We start from the raw sequence: 19,273 nt of genomic DNA, 5'->3' as shown, positions 1-19,273 counted from the left end.
GGAAAACAGATTATCTGAATGGTGGCCGATAAGGAAAAGGGAAGATGCAACGAGACCTGGGTGTCATTGTACACCAGTCATTGAAGGTGGGCATGCAGGTACAGCAGGCGGTGAAAAAGGCAAATGGTATGTTTGCATTCATAGCAAAAGGATTTGAGTACAGGAGCAGGGAGGTTCTACTGCAGTTGTACAAGGCCTTGGTGAGACCGCACCTAGAATATTGTGTGCAGTTTTGGTCCCCTAATCTGAGGAAAGACATTCTTGCCATAGAGGGAGTACAGAGAAGGTTCACCAGATTGATTCCTGGGATGGCAGGACTTTCATATGAAGAAAGACTGGATCGACTAGGCTTATACTCACTGGAATTTAGAAGATTGAAGGGGGATCTTATTGAAACGTATAAAATTCTAAAAGGATTGGACAGGCTAGATGCAGGAAGATTGTTTCTGATGTTGGGTAAGTCCAGAACGAGGGGTCACAGTTTAAGGATAAAGGGGAAGCCTTTTAGGACCGAGATGAGGAGAAACTTCTTCACACAGAGAGTGGTGAATCTGTGGAATTCGCTGCCACAGGAAACAGTTGAGGCCGGTTCATTGGCTATATTTAAGAGGAAGTTAGATATGACCCTTGTGGCTAAAAGGATCAGGGGGTATGGAGAGAAAGCAGGTACAGGGTTCTGAGTTGGATGATCAGCCGTGATCATACTGAATGGCGGTGCAGGCTCGAAGGGCCGAATGGCCTACTCCTGCACCTATTTTCTATGTTTCTATGGCTTTGTGCGTGGTAGGTCATGTTTAACCAATCTATTAGAGTTTTTTGACGAAGTTACCAGGAAAGTGGATGAAGGGAAGGCAGTGGATGTTGTATACATGGACTTCAGTGAGGCCTTTGACAAGGTCCCGCATGGGAGGTTAGTTAGGAAGATTCAGTCGCTAGGTATACATGGAGAGGTAATAGATTGGATTAGACATTGGCTCAATGGAAGAAGCCAGAGAGTGGTAGTGGAGGATTGCTACTCTGAGTGGAGGCCTGTGACTAGTGGTGTGCCACAGGGATCAGTGCTGGGTCCATTGTTATTTGTCATCTATATCAATGATCTGAACGATAATGTGGCAAACTGGATCAGCAAATTTGCTGATGATACAAAGATTGGAGGTGTAGTGGACAGTGAGGAAGGTTTTCAAAGCTTGTAGAGGGATTTGGACCAGTTGGAGGAATGGGCTGAAAAATGGCAGATGGAATTTAATGTGGACTAGTGTGAAATATTGCACTACAGAAGGTCAAACCAAGGTAGAACCTACAAGGTAAATGGTAGGACACTGAGGAGTGCAGTAGAACAGAGGGATCTAGGAGTACAGATACATAATTCCCTAAAAGTGGGGTCACAAGTAGATAGGGTCGTAAAGAGAGCTTTTGGTACATTGGCCTTTATAAATCAAAATATTGAGTATAAGAGTTGGAATGTAATGGGGAGGTCGTATAAGACATTGGTGAGACCGAATTTGGAGTATTGTGTGCAGTTTTGGTCACCTAATTACTGGAAGGATATTAATAAGGTTGAAAGAGTGCAGAGAAGGTTTACAAGGATGTTGATGGGACTTGAGAAACTGAGTTACAGAGTAAGGTTGAATAGGTTAGGCCTTATTCTCTGGAGCGTTGGAGAATGAGAGGCGATTTGATAGGGTCACGCGGTGGGGACAAGGGTGCTGGGAGAGGACCCACATGCAGGACACAAACACGTTTTTCTTAGGTACAATAAAATAGCATTTATTACTCGCTACACAGAAGATCGGGAAATCAAGGACAAAGAGGAACACGAACCTCGGACTAGGGGACTAGGGACTTGGATCGCCACGGACCTGGGACTTGGAAACAGGGAACTGGGACAGCCGCAGACCTTGGACTTGGACGGGGGGGAGCATGGACAGCCGCAGACCTTGGACAGAGGAACATGGACAGCCACGGACCTTGGACTTGGACGGGGGGGGAGCATGGACAGCCGCAGACCTTGGACTTGGACAGTGGGAACATGGACAGCCGTGGACCTTGGACTCGGACAGGGGAGCATGGACAGCCACGGACCTTGGACTGGGACAGGGGGAGCATGGACAGCCGCGGACCTTGGACTTGGACAAGGAGAGCATGGACAGCCGCGGACCTTGGACTTGGACAGGGGGAGCATGGACAGCCGCGGACCTTGGACTTGGACAGGGGGAGCATGGACAGCCGCGGACCTTGGACTTGGACAGGGGGAGCATGGACAGCCGCGGACCTTGGACTTGGACAGGGGGAGCATGGACAGCCGCGGACCTTGGACTTGGACAGGGGGAGCATGGACAGCCGCGGACCTTGGACTTGGACAGGGGGAGCATGGACAGCCGCGGACCTTGGACTTGGACAGGGGGAGCATGGACAGCCGCAGACCTTGGACTCGGACGGGGGAGCATGGACAGCCGCGGACCTTGGACTCGGATGGGGGGAGCATGGACAGCCGCGGACCTTGGACTCGGATGGGGGGAGCATGGACAGCCGCGGACCTTGGACTTGGACAAGGGGAGCATGGACAGCCGCGGACCTTGGACTTGGACGGGGGGAGCATGGACAGCCGTGGACCTTGGACTCAGACAGGGGGAGCATGGACAGCTGCGGCCATGACTGGGACCCAGGGGACTGGGACCACCACGGCCTTTGGACTTGTACCCTGGGACCTTGATTCACCACCGCCAGACACTTGGATACCACGGATCGCTGCAGCCAGAACGTGGACGCCAAAACACAGGACAAGGAATCTTGAACCAGGACTCCTCCTTCTGATCAGGCACCGAGCCGGGACTCTTCTTCGGGGATAGACACAGACAGTGGGCATGACATTGAACTGGAACTCTGCCTTCAACTCAGGCACCAAGCCGGGACTCTTCGAAGGGTAGACATGGACAAGGGGCTTGAACGTCGAGTCACGACTCTGCCTTCAACTCTGCCTTGCCCGGACCCACTCTTGTGACGGAAGGTGAATTGCTGGTACTCCGATGCGGGCTGGGTCACTCTGGCGACGGAAGGTGAATTGCTGGTTCTCCGATGCGGGCTGGATCACTCTGGTGACAGAAGGTGAATTGCTGGAACTCCGATGCGGGCTGGGTCACTCTGGTGACGGAAGGTGAATTGCTGGAACTCCGATGCGGGCTGGGTCACTCTGGTGACGGAAGGTGAATTGCTGGTACTCCGATGCGGGCTGGGTCACTCTGGCGACGGAAGGTGAATTGCTGGTACTCCGATGCGGGCTGGGTCACTCTGGCGACGGAAGGTGAATTGCTGGTACTCCGATGCGGGCTGGGTCACTCTGGCGACGGAAGGTGAATTGCTGGTACTCCGATGCGGGCTGGATCACTCTGGCGACGGAAGGTGAATTGCTGGTACTCCGATGCGGGCTGGATCACTCTGGCGACGGAAGGTGAATTGCTGGTACTCCGATGCGGGCTGGATCACTCTGGCGACGGAAGGCGAATTGCTGGTACTCCGATGCGGGCTGGGTCACTCTGGCGACGGAAGGTGAATTGCTGGTACTCCGATGCGGGCTGGGTCACTCTGGTGACGGAAGGCGAATTGCTGGTACTCCGATGCGGGCTGGATCACTATGGCTTGTCGTAGCGACGGCGACTTGCGAAGGCTTCCTAACACTCTCGCCCCGAACGGCTAAAGCCAGGGGCTTATAAGCTGCCGGTTCGGGTCGAGGGTAGATTACCTTGATTGCCAAGCTCAAGGGATGTGTGAAATGGAATTAAAAGGGAACAAGGCGTCAATGGTCCGGATCGCAACCTAAATTTAAAGGGGAACCGATCTGGACCATGACAGATAGAGGTGTATAAAATTATGATGGGTATAGATAGAGTGAATGCAAGCAGGTTTTTTCTACTGAGGCTAGGGGAGAAAAAAAAACAGAGGTCATGGGTTAAGGGTGAAGGGGGAAAAGTTTAAAGGGAACATTGGGGGGGGCTTCTTCACGCAGAGAGTGGTGGGAGTGTGGAATGAGCTGCCAGATGAAGTGGTGAATGTGGGCTCACTTTTGACATTTAAGAAAAACTTGGACAGATATATGGCTGAGAGGGGTTTGGAGGGATATGGTCTAGGTGCAGGTCAGTGGGACTAGACAGAAAAATGGTTCGGCACAGCCAAGAAGGACCAAAAGGTCTGTTTCTGTGCTGTGATGTTCTATGGTTCTAAAAGAGAGTTGAGAGTGGATATCGGACCACTGGAAAACGATGTTAGAGAGGTAGTAATGAGGGACAAGAAAATGGTGATGAACTGAGTAAGTATTTAGCATTAGCCTTTACTGTGTAAGGCACTAGCAGTATGCTAGAAGTTTGGGAGTGTCAGGGGGCAGAGGTCTGTGAAGTTGCCATTACTAAGGGGAAGGTTCTTGGGAAACCAGAAGATCTGAAGTGAGAAGTCACCTGGATCAGATGGTGTACACCCCGGGGGTCTGGAACAGATGGCTGAAGAGATTGTGGAGGAATTAGTAATGATCTTTTAAGAATCACTAGATTCTGGGATGGTTCCAGAAGACTGGAAAAATGCAAATGTCACTTCACTCTTCAAGAATGCAGAGAGGCCAAGGAAAGGAAATTATAGGCCAGTTAATCTGATCTCAGTGGTTGGGAAGATGTTAGAATCAATTGTTAAGAATGTGGTTTTGGGGTACTTGGAGCCACATTATAAAATAGGCCATAGACAGCATGGTTTCCTCAACAGAAAATCTTGCCTGAAAAATCTGTTGGAATTCTTTGAAGAAGAAACTAGCAGTATAGACAAAGGAGAATCGATGGATGTTGTGTACTTGGGTTTTCAGAAGGCCTTTGACAAGGAGCCACTCATGAGGCAAGTTAAGAGTCCATTGAATTATAGGAAAAAATATGAGCATGGCTAAAGCAGTGGCTGATTGGCAGGAGGCAAAGTGTGGGAATAAAGGGAACTCGTTCTGGTTGGTTGCTGGTGACTAGTGGTGTTCCACAGGGGTCTGTATTGGGAGCATTTCTTTCTATGTTACTTGTCAGTGACATAGATGACAGAATTGATTGCTTTGTGGCCAATTTTGTGGATGGATAAGAAGATAGGTGGAGGGGCAGGTAATTTTGAGAAAGTAGAGAGGCTACAGAAGGACTGAGGCAGATTAGGAGAATGGGCAATGAAGTGGCAGATGGGATAGAATGTTGGCAAGTGTTAATAGAAAAAATATAAAAATAGAGTATTTTCTAAATGGAGAGAAAATTCAAAAATCTGAGGCACAAAGGGGCTTGGGAGTCCTTGTGCAGAATTTCCTAAAGGTTAATTTGCAGATTGAGTTGGTGGTGAGGAATTCAAATGCAATGTTAGCATTTCAATAAGAACAAAATACAAAAGTAAGGATAAATATTGAGACTTTATAAAACACTGCTGAGTACTATTAATCCTCACTTGGAGTATTGTGAGCAGTTTTGAGCCCCTTGTCTTAGAAAGGATGTGCTGAAACGGGAGAGGGTTCAAAGGAGATTTACAAAAATGATTCCAGGATTGAATGGCTTGTCTTATGGAGAGCATTTGATGGTGCTGGGGCATGTATTCTCTGGAATTCAGAAGAATGAGGGGTGATCTCATTGAAATCTATTGAATATTGAAAGGCCTTTATAGAGTGAATGTGGAGCGGATGTTTCCTATGGAGGGAGAGTCTAAGACCAGAGGATCCTTTTGGAACAGAGATGAGGAGGAATTTCTTTAGCCAGAGAGTGGTGAATCTATGGAATTCATTGTCACAGGTGGCTGTGAAAGCCAAGTCTTTATGTATATTTAAGGATAGATTCTTGATTAGTCAGGGCATGAAGGGATACGGGGATAAGGCAGGAGATTGGGGCAGGGAGGGAAAATTGGATCAGCCATGATGAAATGCTGGAGCAAACTCAATGGGCCAAATAGCCTAATTCTGCTCCTATATCTTCTGGTTTTGTGGTTTTATAATAACAACAGTAACTTCACTTCAAAAAATAATTCAACAGTTACAGAATGCATTGGAATATCTCGATGACATGCACTTAAAAATAATTGTGAGACACAAGAGAGGTGGAATATTGTTTATAAATAATTAAGATTTTCTCTTTCTGTGGTTGCACTGGAATATTTCTTTCTCATATTCATTTGTAAATCTGAGATATGCTCAGAAGCAAGCTAATAATCATAAGTGGACTAAAACAACGTGCTTCAGAATTCACATTTCTGAAATGGAGATGCTGGATATCGACCAATAGAAATTAGTTGAAAGGCTAATCCCAGGATGAGAGAAAGACTGAGGAAGTGAAAGGAAGAGCCAGAGGTTGATATTTGTGAACAGACTCTTTCCGTCAAAGGAGATGGACAAGACTGTGTTTCCCACAGTTTACTTTTTTAAGTATAAATCAATTATTTGTGGTCAATGACATAGGCTATATCATTGCTTTATGTTCCCAAAAACAATTTGTTCACAAGAGCAGTGCCACAAGCCATTCAGCTTGATATAAAACTTTTGACTGATGTACCACAATCAATAGCATGAAGAGCCCACAGTTTTCATCATTTTTGTCCTACTATGAATACACTGTTGACCTGAATTTGTAAAAATCATTGATTCTATTTACTTATCTACTTATCTGTCTACTTATTTATTGGAAAGGGAAAACAAGGAATACAAAAATATATGAATTGTTTAGAGGAGATGGATGTTAAAGCTAACTTTTTAGAAAATTAAGTAAGCTTTGGTTTGTATAATGAATTGTCAATGCAATTTCTCAGCCTGCTTTCTGTAGAAGCAAAGCATATGTTTTACACTTTAATTCTGGATGATATATCTCAGTGTGAGAATTGGTGTGAGTGGATTCTACATTCTTCTGCTTGAAATATTGTAGTTTGGTATTTTGTAAATAATTGATAATTTTATGCATCAATGGTTGCTTTGCAGATTTCTATTTTTCAAGTCTTGGATTTATTTTAATAGGACAAATGCTTTGTTTAAAAAGCAGAAAATCCATAATTAACTTGTAGTTGTAATTGCATTATTGCCAAGCATCTGAAAATAATGACCAAAAGATAGTTACTTCAAGCAGAGTGTCCACGAATAGAAACCTTATTGAACATTTCCTGAAGTGTGTGCGCAATTAACTGCTGTTTAAATGTATTATACTGTTCTCTGATTGTTGCTGCTTTCATATATGGCTTCAGTAAACAATTTGGAAAACAATTTTTATATTCTAACTGAGCTTGCAAGATTGATGTCATCCATATTTCAATCAAGGCTAATGCATGTCTTAAATTAAACTTGTAATCAGAAACCAGTCACCCAAATGAAAGGTTCTTACTCTGGCTTTTGAATTCTTATAGCAGGCTGCTGGTATTGACAGCATAAATTTAAGGTTTGGTCTTGACCATTATTTGTTTTACGTGAATCCTAGAAGGACAGAATAGACAGTTTGGATTTGTAATCTATGGAATTGAAATGATCTCTGTAGTGCTCTAAGTGTTAGAAGCGTGACATATCATCCTTCTTTTCCTCAGAATTGGATGTTTTGGCATAAGTGGAAGCATCAGTAATTAACTTAAATTTGACTGATGTTAGAGCAAAATAGATCAAGGCTGAAAAAGTTGTACTGTAAGCAATAGGAAGCATTAAGTAAAATGAAGCATCATTGTTTTACAATGAATGAGTAATGGGACATACATTGTAACTGCCTACACTGATTTATTTTGATGTTGCCTCAGTTTTCACCTTTCTGACTTTTTTTTTGGAACTCTGAGGTTTTTGACTGTTTTGATTTGGAACTACCTTATGTGTTTAAATTCCAATTAAATTTCTTTAAAATAATAATATTAAGCAATAAAAAACTTTAAGCTGTTGACATACATAAATGCACATTTGATTTCTGTAAGGCAATTTGGAAAATCCTTTTAATGTGAGTTAACATTTTCAAAATGTAAGGATCACTGTAATAGCCAATTAAGTACGTAAGTGGTATCTCAGGCATCTAACCAGACAATGACAGAAATACTTCTCTATCTATTGGTGCACACATCCCATAGGAAAATCGGGTCAGGGACCAGGGAGCCGAATTAATTGCAGCTGCAGGTCTCTGAACTGGCTGCACTCCAGTACCAATGTAAGGATAGCCAGGGGCCCCCTTAAAATCTGATCATGTTTTGATGATTTAGTAAATCTTGTACTCACCTTGTAATTGTGCCCCAAAACTTTCTATCTTTAAAATAAAATTATTTTTTGAAAATCATACAATTTCTCAAACAATGTGCGTAGTATCAGCTCCTACTCATCAGCTGCATTGTCTGACTAACTGCTAACTCCAAGGTCATTTGAAGTCCAACACCCTTCCTCATTCCCGTATCACAATAACTTGGGTGTTAAATTGAGCTGTAACTGTGGGCTGCAGTTTGACTTTGTAAGATATACTTTGGATATCTTGTGAATATTTATCGTCTTCCCTTTATTCTGCTCTCAGATCATAGTGATTGCTCCTGCAATCGGTCTCCAAGAGATTCTCTCCCTTATTGAGAGCTCTTTCAGCCTTCACTCAACTTGATATCACATGGTTCAAAACTGAGCAGTATTGAATATGTAATTCTCTCTCCTCTGGGGAACAGAGTGTAGGTACCCATGTGACCCAACCTGGTCTAGGTGGAGGAAATAGCACATCCATCAACAATACATGTTCCCTTCCTGTTGAAGTTGAAAAATTACTTGGATCACTTAAGAAAACGGTAGAGGGTGACAGATAGCACCACAGTTGTTGCTGAAGGCCGTACTTACATCCGAAATAAATTGATTGATGCTGCTGTTTATGTTCTGACAACTGTGTAAGCAAAAGGTACAAAAAGATTCAACAAAGCCCATGGTCATGTTTGGGTATCTTGCCAGCTGGAAATGTAAACCACTGCAGTTGTAGTAAAAGTTTGCAGTATCAGTTATTCACAATTGTCTAACCATAAATACCTTTAAAGCGGACACAATTAGCGTAGATTTTTTAAACTTCACATCTTAGCATCTCATAATTAACATACAATATATCTTATACTATAGTGCTTTAACACAGCCATGACAGGCAGTCTGCTATCTGGAAGAATGGCATTGGCTTGCTATTGCTTGTTAAGGATATTTTGCTGCCAGCTTTCTTTATCCAAAGATTTTTGCCTGATGTCAGACAGACATACTTGATTGATCCTGAGGGAAATTGGGTTTTGTTACAGCCGCACCAACCAAGAATAGTGAAGAAATATAGCAATATAAAACCATAAGTAATTGAATAATAAGTTAATCATGCCAAGTGGAAATAAGTTCAGGACCAGCCTATTGGCTCAGGGTGTCTGACACTCGGAGGGAGGAGTTGTAAAGTTTGATGGCCACAGGTAGGAATGACTTCCTATGATGCTCAGTGTTACATCTCGGTGGAATGAGTCTCTGGCTGAATGTACTCCTGTGTCTAATCAGTACATTATGGAGTGGATGGGAGACATTGTCCAAGATGGCATGCAACTTGGACAGCATACTCTTTTCAGACACCACCGTCAGAGAGTTCAGTTCCACCCCCACAACATCACTGGCCTTACGAATGAGATTGTTGATTCTGTTGGTGTCTGCTACCCTCAGCCTGCTGCCCCAGCACACAACAGCAAACATGATAGCACTGGCCACCACAGCCTCATAGAACATCCTCAGCATCGTCCGGCAGATGTTAAAGGACCTCAGTCTCCTCAGGAAATAGAGACGGCTCTGACCCTTCTTGTAGTCAGCCTCAGTGTTCTTTGACCAGTCCAGTTTATTGGCCATTCATATCCCCAGGTATTTGTAATCCTCCACCATGTCCACACTGACCCCTTGGATGGAAACAAGGGTCACTGGTGCCTTAGCCCTCCTCAGGTCCACCACCAGCTCCTTAGTCTTTTTCACATTAAGCTGCAGATGATTCTGCTCAAACCATGTGACAAAGTTTCCCACCGTAGCCCTGTACTCAGCCTCATCTCCCTTGCTGATGCATCCAACTATGGCAGAGATGAGAATGCAGGGTGTTGAATTGAATTGAATTCATGGAGATGGGAATGCAGGGTGTTGAATTGAATTGAATTCATGGAGATGGGAATGCAGGGTGTTTTCTCCTTCCTGAAGTCCACCACCAACTCCTTTGTCTTGGTGATGTTGAGCTACAGGTGATTCAGCCCACACGACTCAACGAAGTAGTCCACCACTCTTCTGTACTCAGCCTCTTGGCCCTGGCTGATACACTCCACAACTGCCAAATTGTCCAAAACCTTCTGCAGGTGGTAGGACTCTGTGTTGTACAGGTCCACAATCCCTTATCCGAAATTCCAAAATTCCGAAATCCAAAAACCGAAGTTTTTTTCGCCGACAGCTGATGTCACTCAGGTGTGACATGGCAGCACTAGAAGAAGCCGCCAGATGTCAGTTGTGGCTCAGCGCTTGTACTGGTTACACGTGCATTTGCTGTTCGCTGATATTTTGTGTTCACTGTTGACTTTGTGTTTAATTTCACTGTGAAAATGCCAAAAAGAGCTGCAGATACCCCTATGCGTAACAATGAGAAAAGGAGAAGGGAGCACCTATCATTATCAATAATGCAGAAAGTGAAGTTATTGCAGAAGCTTGATCATGGTGTGTCCGTGTAGCGTCTTACTGAAGAATATGGTGTCGGAACTACCACTGTATATGATTTTAAGAATCAAAGACAAGTTACTGAAGTTTTATTGTGACAGTGACGTTCTACATTTATTCCAATAAGTCATTTACCACATGTTTGATTTGGTTCGTTTGAAGCTGTATATTTTTATGTTTTATTGAATGTTTTTGTTGGAAATAAAATATTTTTCTTGTCATTATTCCCTTATCAATACAGTATAACAACTATTTACATAACATTTACATTGTATTAGTATTATAAGTAATCTAGAGATGATTTAAAGTACTCGGGAGGATGTGTGTAGGTCTGGAGCTTCGCCGGGTCCTAAAGTCCACCTGCACTGAGACAGGTTAAATTATGGACTTGAGCATACATGTTTTTTGGTATCCACGGGGGGTGGGGGGGGGGGGGAGTTCCTGGAACCAATAAGGAGGGATTCTGAAATCCAAAAAATTCTGAATTCCAAAATGCAACTGGCCCCAAGATTTTCAGATAAGGGATTGTGGACCTGTATCTGAAGTCTGAGGTGTAGATGGTGAACTGGAAGGGGGACAGGACAGTCCCATGAGGTGTCCCTGTGCTGCGAACCACGGTATCTGACACATAGCTGTGCGATCTCTCATACTGTGGCCAACTGGACAGGTAGTCTGTAATCAAGGACACTAGTGGAGCATCCACCTGCATCTCCGTGAGCTTGCTTCCTAGTAAAGCAGGTTGTATAGAGTTAAAAGCACTGGGGACATTAAAGAACATGGTTCTCATTATGCTGCCTGGCTCACCCAGATCGCCCATTGAAGCAAGAAAATAGCGGCATCCTCCACTCCAATATGTGGTTGGTAAGCAAACTGCAGGGGGTCCAGTGATGGATTTACGATGGTCTGGAGGTGTGTCAGGACCAGTCTTTCTAATGATTTCATAACATGTGAGGTCAGTGCCACTGGTCTGCAGTCACTGAGCGTAGTAGGACATACCTTCTTGGGTACTGGAACTAGGCAGGATACTTTCCACAGCACGGGATCCTCTCCTGGCTCAGGCTCAGATTAAGGATGTATTGAAAGACTGCACCCAGCTGAGTAGCACACACCTTGAGTACCGTTGGGCTGATGCCATCCAGGCCCACAGCCTTGCCTGGGTGAAGTCTGCTGAGCTCTCTCCTTAGACCTGCTCAACAGTGACAGTCCATGTGCCTGTGGTTGTTGGTTCTCTGGTGTACTTAGAAAGAGACAGAAGATGAGGGGTGAGAGGGAGTCAGGGGGTGGATAAACAGAAGGGGGGTAAACAGAAGCCTCCTCATCAAACCTATTGAAAAATCCATTTAATTTGTTGGCCCTGTCCTAGTCCCCTTCAATCACCTGGTCTCTGTTTTTTTTGTACCTTGTGATCGTTTTCATACTCCCTCCACATTTCCTTTGTGTTGTTCTGCTGTAGTTTCCTCTCCAGCTTCCTCCTTGCCCTGGGTGATCTTCTCCCTCAGTTGCCTCTGAACTAGCCTCATCTCCTCCCTATCTCCTTCTCTGAATGACCTCTTCTTCCTGTTCAGTATGGCTTTGATGTCTTTGGTGACCCAAGGTTCATTGTTTGGGAAACAGCGAACAGTCCTGGTTGGAGCAGTATTATCCACACAGAAGCTGTCTGTCATTCCATCAATGTCCTCTCCACATGGACTACAGCGCACACCGCAGTTGGTCCCTTCAAAGCGGCCTTGCAGAGCCTCATTGGCCTCCTGTGACCATTTCCTTATAGACTTCCTGATCACCGATTGCCGCTGGACCAGAGACTTATACAGGGCTGAAGGTAGACCAGGTTATGATCTGATCTGCCAAGAGGGGGAAGGACTAATGCACTATATACATCCTTAACATTTACATATAGCAGATCCAGAGTCTTATTTTCCCTGGTTTGATAGTCAAGTTTCAACTTCTGTTGTAGCCTTATGTTGTATTGAAACCTCAGCAAGCTCTATTTCATCCAAAGCCTCTCACCAATAATAAACCCATTAAACCTATACTGCTCAATCTCCATTGACCCTGAATCCTACTCAATTCAAGTCATATCATTTTTATATTTCTTGTTTGGAATTCTCCCAGCGTTTTTTTTTTAATGACTTCCTCCTGCATTTTCCTGTAACTAGAGCTCACACCCACTCCTCTAACACCAAAACCTGTACCTCACTATTGAATATTTCCACCTTTACATTCCTGTACTGTGGCCAGTACATCTTGCCATTTTCTATCTTCATTCATTACCCTCCTATTTGACTCTTCCTTTACACCCCTGTTCTAACTCTCCATTTAGAGTTTTTCTTATTATACTGAGTTTTTAATAAAATACTTCTAACTTGCTGTTCAGTTCACTGAGGGGAGGATGTTATATTGACACAATCTATAAACTTGTGTTTTTCACATTACGATACAAGGAGGAGGAGCTTAGGAGAACCATGGTGCCCAATGGCGACTCTTTTGATTGCCTCTTTGGAAACAACTGTATTTCTTTCTTTCAAATCTCTATTTTTCCCTTTCAGGGTTCTCTTGAAAGCCCTGACCTGGAGTTACGAGCTGACTTTGCGGGAATGGGGCCTGCTCTCAGGGCCTCACGACTGGCTGCTATTTGATGTGCCAAGGATGGGGCCTAGAAGACTAGCGCACCTTCAGGGTTCTGGGATTTTGTGGCTCTGGAGGTGGGTGGACTCGAGGTCGGTGCTCAGTGGTGGATGCTGATTTTTTTTGCTAGTGGGGGAGGGGGGATCTTTGCTTTGCTGCTATTTATGCGTGGGAGGGGGCAGTTGGGTGGGGCTTTGGGGATCTAACATCTAACTGTCATTCATTCTTTGGGGCACCCCTCTGCTTTCATGGATGTTTGCGAAGAAAAAGCGTTTCAGGATGTATTTTTCTGACATTAAATGTAGCTTTGAAACCTTTGAAACCATTGAAACATGCATTGGCGGTGCTACAAGGCATGACAATGTTTAGACTCCATACACACACATATTTATTTCATCTAAAAGTATTCTTGCTGGTATTGGGACGTTTACCAATCCCACACTTTGGAATACACTCATTTCTTTTTACTTAAACCCAAATGCTAAGATCCGTAGCTGTAAGGAGGGAGACCAGACATCGTGTAGTTGATTTACATAAACATCGACCTCTGGCGTACCCAAACTGACCAAAGGTAAACAGTTTGTAGTTGCCTTCTAAAAAGCTGTCTCCAGCTAATCACTGAAGCCAAAACACCACATGTCTGAGAGTTGCTGAAAGGATTATGAACTGCTCCAGAGGTGATAAGACAGAGTGCAAACTCTAGTCAGAATCTTTTAACCAAGTGGGGGCCACTTTTCCCATAACATCTCAAGGATTCAAGTACTGAACAATCTAGTGAGTGCTGATATTAGAAAAGAAAGTGAATCAGATCAGTGCATGAATTTCATAAAGGACAGCGATTAGAAAGTAATGTTAAGGTTAATAGCTGAGCTGTTAGTGTAGTGATACTTGCTGCCTGAACATAAATTCTAGGATACTGCTGGTAGTGTGGTTTGAAATTTCAGATGAGGACCAAGGTCCATTCTTGGTGAACATTGGAATGCTCTCTTCTTATTGTTGCCGCATTGCACCACGTGGTTAATGTCCAAAACAGGATGTACATGAATATTGACTTTAACATTCATAAGACTATCTGCTGTAGGAACTCAATGGGTCAGGCAGCATCTGTGGAGGCAGTGGGATACTCAACAGTTTGGGACCTGGACCTGTTGAGACAGACCTTCAACCTGAAACATCCACTAACTCTTTACTTCCACAGGTGCTGCCTAACACACTGAGGTCCTCCAGCAGTTTATTTTTATTTTGCTCTGGATTTCAGCATCAGCTGTCTCTTGAGCCTCTGTTTAACAGTATTCAGTCCTCTGCATAAAACTCCTGACCATCGAATTTTGAAATCGCAGCAACAATATTGAGATTACATCCAAGAGAGACTCACAAACCCCTTCTATGCCTCTCAGCTTTATTAGGTCATTGTCCCATTTCTGTGGAAGACGCTAGACACACATGAACATCTGTGATGTTCCACTAGCTCCACACCTGCAAAATCTTTGGCCTCATTTCACGCAAGGTCAACAGTATTTCACAAATCAGTTTGTTTCTATTCAACTCATGAGCACGGGGCCTCACTGGTTTGTGAGTTATTCTCAATAAGGGAGTTGCTTCTCCTCTGGAATGGGAAAACTGACTTGGTTTGGGCTGCTCATGGCCCATGTGGGAATGGCTTGCCAGGCCTCCGGGTGGTTTTGATGAGGCTGGGAATCGTTATAGTTTCGGCAGTCAGAATCCTTTGCACAGGATCATTCCATTTTTCTCTGCCTCCTGTCTCTCCTTAATTACATAAAGGACAGCCAAACCTGGGATTTCCAGCCGTCACTTTCCAGAGTTGTGACAGGAGAGTGTCATAACCAGTTAACAAGTTCAATGATGATTCTCGCTTATTTTTTAATCTCGTAATTTCTTCCAAAGTGGAAGGAGGCCACTTTGTCCATTTTCTCTATGATGACCTTCAGAGCAATAGCATCAAACCCATTCCTTCTCCTATTTCCCTTCATCCATTTTATCTTCTACCAACCTGATTCTGCTACCATCCACCAACACTACCGTAGATGTTGGATTATAAGCTGCTACTTTTTTCCCACATTTTGAACAGCTTTGAACTCAGCGGCCTTTAATACGGTGCGGCTAATGCATGATTTTTTTCATGCCGCCAAAAACATTTTGCCTCGTAACAGTAGACCAATAAAATTGATGAGTAGTTCACAGAGGTCCAATGAAATTGTACGATAAATCAAGCGCACTTTCACAATTAAATTATTGTAAATCAGTCATTTGTACTCACCCTCATCAACATGGAAAACACTCGAAGAAAAGCATTGTGCTGCCTTTATGGCAGTTATTTAGTTTATAATATTTTCGCTTAGTAATTCATTTTCTAGTTAAAGTTAGAAGTGTTTTAACTATATTTGTTTTCTGTACTACATCGCGGGATGCTATGACGTCACACCCGGTTTTGCCGCGTCTTGTGGGAAAAATGCCAGTTTGCGATAAACGGGAAGGCGGGGGGGAGCGCATTACGCGAGCGGCATTGGATCTGAGCGAACGCTGCTTTTAAGTTAAAGGCGATCAATAACTTTTCCTGGTAGGCTGCAGTATATATATTTTTTACCAGTCGTTAGGAGATATTGGAATGTTGTTCAGTAAAAAAGTATACGCAACGTATATTTAAAAGTAGCCGCGTTACAGGCACGGTTCGAAAAAAAGCATTTGCAATATGTATTTGTTTATGTTACCATATGGATTTAATTAAAAGTTAAAAAATCCTCACGTGTAATATCTTTCTGTGTAAATATCTCATATTACAACGTGGGACACCTGCGGCCGAAAATCCGGTGCGGCCTAAAATCCGGTGCGGCCTGTACAAGTAAAAAATTGATTTTCTTTCTAAAATTAGAGCCAGCAGCTTTTAATCAGGTGCGCTCTGTAGTCCGGAATCTACGGTAATTTAATTAATGCCTTTGGGATTCCAGAGCCAGAGGGAATCAGAGCACCTGGGGGATATCAATGCATTTGAAGAAAAAATGTACTGACACCACACAGGCAGCAACAGAGGTCAGGATCGAGCTAGTGCTATCAGGTTTGTGAGGAAGCAGCATTACCTGTTGTGCCCTGTTCTGCTTAGAGTAACACCTTTCTAATAGTTCTCAGTTATTAAATCGATGATGTTCTCCAATTTGCTCTATAATAAACTGGCTAAATTATACTGAAGCATTTATTCTCATTTGGTGAATTTATGGATAATTTGACATTAATTCAGCAATGAATGTGTACATCGTGTTTGATGAACTTTATCATTTTCCTTTAACTGGTTCCTTTATGTGCTACAGTAGTTCTCAATTTGCAAACCACTTTCTTAGTTGAAGAACTAGGCATGTCTTATTAAAGGTGCAGTGGTGTTCACAGTTTCGGTGTGAAATGTGTGATCTGGGTTTGGAGCTAATTATAATTACAGCGCCTACAGTTTTCTGATTTGACATTGATAAAACATCCTTGCAGAGGTTTCCAGAACAATATTCATTTTAGTTGACAGTCTGGGGCGTCCTTAATGACATTTGCCTCAAAATGCAGAGCAAACTAAGCTCCTACTTGTTACTAATGATCACCCAGGTGTTCAGTTAGTTTGGATTGGCAACAAGATCTCCTCTATGATCTCCATCAGCACAGGTGTACCACAAAGCTTTACTTGCTTTAAACTTCTGACGGTGAGGCTAAACCCAGCTGCAACTCAATATTCAAGTTTGCTGACGACACCCCTGTTGTAGACCGAATCAAAGGTGGTGATGAATGAACATATACGAGGGAGACTGAAGATCTGGCTGAGTGGTACCTAACAACAACCACTCTCTCAATGTCAGCAAGACCAAGGAGCTGATTTGAGACGTCAGGAGAAGGAAACCAGAGGTCCATGAGCCTGTCCTCATCAGAAGATCTGAGGTGGAGAGTCCGCATCTTTAAATTACTGGTACTTGGTGTTACTATTTCAGAGCACCTGTTCTGGGGCGGACGGGCTGAAATTATGTAAAGTGTAATTACAAAGAAAGCACAACAGCACCATTGAGCACACCCTTATGAAACACTGTCGCAGGAAAACAGCTTCTGTCACCGGGGACCCCATCACCCTGGACATGCTCTCTTCTCTCTGCTGCATTCAGGAAGAAGGTACAGGAACCTGACGACTCACAACACCATATTCAGGAACAGTTACTACTCCTCATCCATCAGGCTCTTGAACTCAGCTTCACTTGCCACATCATTAAAATATTCCCACTATCAGTGGACTCACTTTCAAGCACTCTTCATCTCATGCTCTTGATATTTATTGCTTATTTATTTCTTCTTCTTATTATTCCTTTTTCTTTGTATTTGCACAGTTTGTTGTCTTTTGCACAGTGGTGGAACTCCCAAGTTGGTGCAGTTGTTCATTGATTCTGTAATGGTTGTTATTCTACATATCTATGCAAGAAAATGAATCTCAGGCTTGTATAATTGTGACACATATGTATTTTGATAATACATTTACTTTGATCTTTGAAATGAGTTTGTCACAGACCACATATCTAAGGATGATATTTTAGATAACCTCAACTATGTTACATGTAGTAAAGACAATTTGGGTGCTATAAGGGTGAATCAAAGTCTACTTTATCGCTTTAAAATGTTGCTTATTTGCTAGTTTTGGTAGAGGAGACGATTGAATATCATAAGTAAATGTTTCTGAGGAATAAATTTCACTACACAATTCTGTTCATATCGTCTTTGAAGGTCCAACTTAATCTGACATAAGATTTCGTGAGATGACAACAGGTTAAGTCATATCAGAATGGTAGCTAAAACATTCACTTTTTTAAAAATAAAGTAAATTGCAATTTTATATTAATTAAAGTGGATGGAGTTAAGATGAAAATTACTGAGTGAGTTTATTCTAATAACAATAAAAATCTAATTCTGCAAGATGACGGAAGTAATGCAATGAAAAAAATGGGACAGCGAGGTATTTAAGTACAAAAGTTTTTAATCATGCATCACAGGAGTACGAGGAATGTGAGAAACCTTTCAGATGTTGTGCAGACATTAAAACCCTGTGGTCTGTGTCTGGTTAACTGGTGACTTCAGGATGGTGGAGAGCATTGACGCAAGCTTCCTGTGGGATCCTTCTGTACTGCAGCCAGTGCTGGCTGAGCTTTAAAAATGAACCTGAGGGAGAAGTCAGAGTAAGAATGATCTGGGCTGAGCTAAGCACATCTCCGCAGGGCCGTGCTTTGCACAGTTGGACTGGATCACACTGACACGGTGAAAACATGGTGGCTCCAGCCTGGCGGGCCGCTCAGCAGGTTGATGGATGTCCGAGGATCTTGCCACTGAGGCCAGTAAAATCGAGCCACAATGAGTTACAGTTTCCTCCCCCACCCCCCACACTCACACAAACAGTCCCTGCTATTAGAATTTCACAGCTCATTTTACGTCATTACTCATTCCTTCTCACAGTACATTTGGATGATTCTGCCGTATGGCATCAGTTTAATCATCCTCATTACATCAAATAAAACCAAAAATCTCTCAGTTCAATATTATTTTTAACAAGATAAAACTTCTTTTAAAAGAAAATGTTTTAAACTCACAACAGAATTTAATTCTTGCTTAAGTGTGAAGGCTGTCTTCGATCTATTTAATTGACTCCATTACATATCAGCACCCCCCCCTTATCAAACTAGGCAGTGAAATTTGGCAAAAGTTTTTACTGCATAATGATTCTGGAGCAGGGTTGCGTATTTTGTTCAAAGAGCAGGGAAAGAAACCTGCAGTTGATTGAGATCTGATATAAAAACACAAAAAAGTTGGAAATACTCAGGTCTGGAGCACTGATATATACAAACTGTACTTAGAGAGGGAGAGGGGGAGGGAGGGGGAGAGAGAGAGAGGTGGGGGATGACTTCAGGTGGATGACTTTTCATTAGAACAGGGAAATGTTAAATAACAAATGTG

Source organism: Hemitrygon akajei, chromosome 1 (genome assembly GCF_048418815.1).
Source record: "Hemitrygon akajei chromosome 1, sHemAka1.3, whole genome shotgun sequence".
In the NCBI taxonomy this organism is placed as follows: Eukaryota; Metazoa; Chordata; class Chondrichthyes; order Myliobatiformes; family Dasyatidae; genus Hemitrygon; species Hemitrygon akajei.
This window is presented reverse-complemented; position numbering follows the sequence as displayed.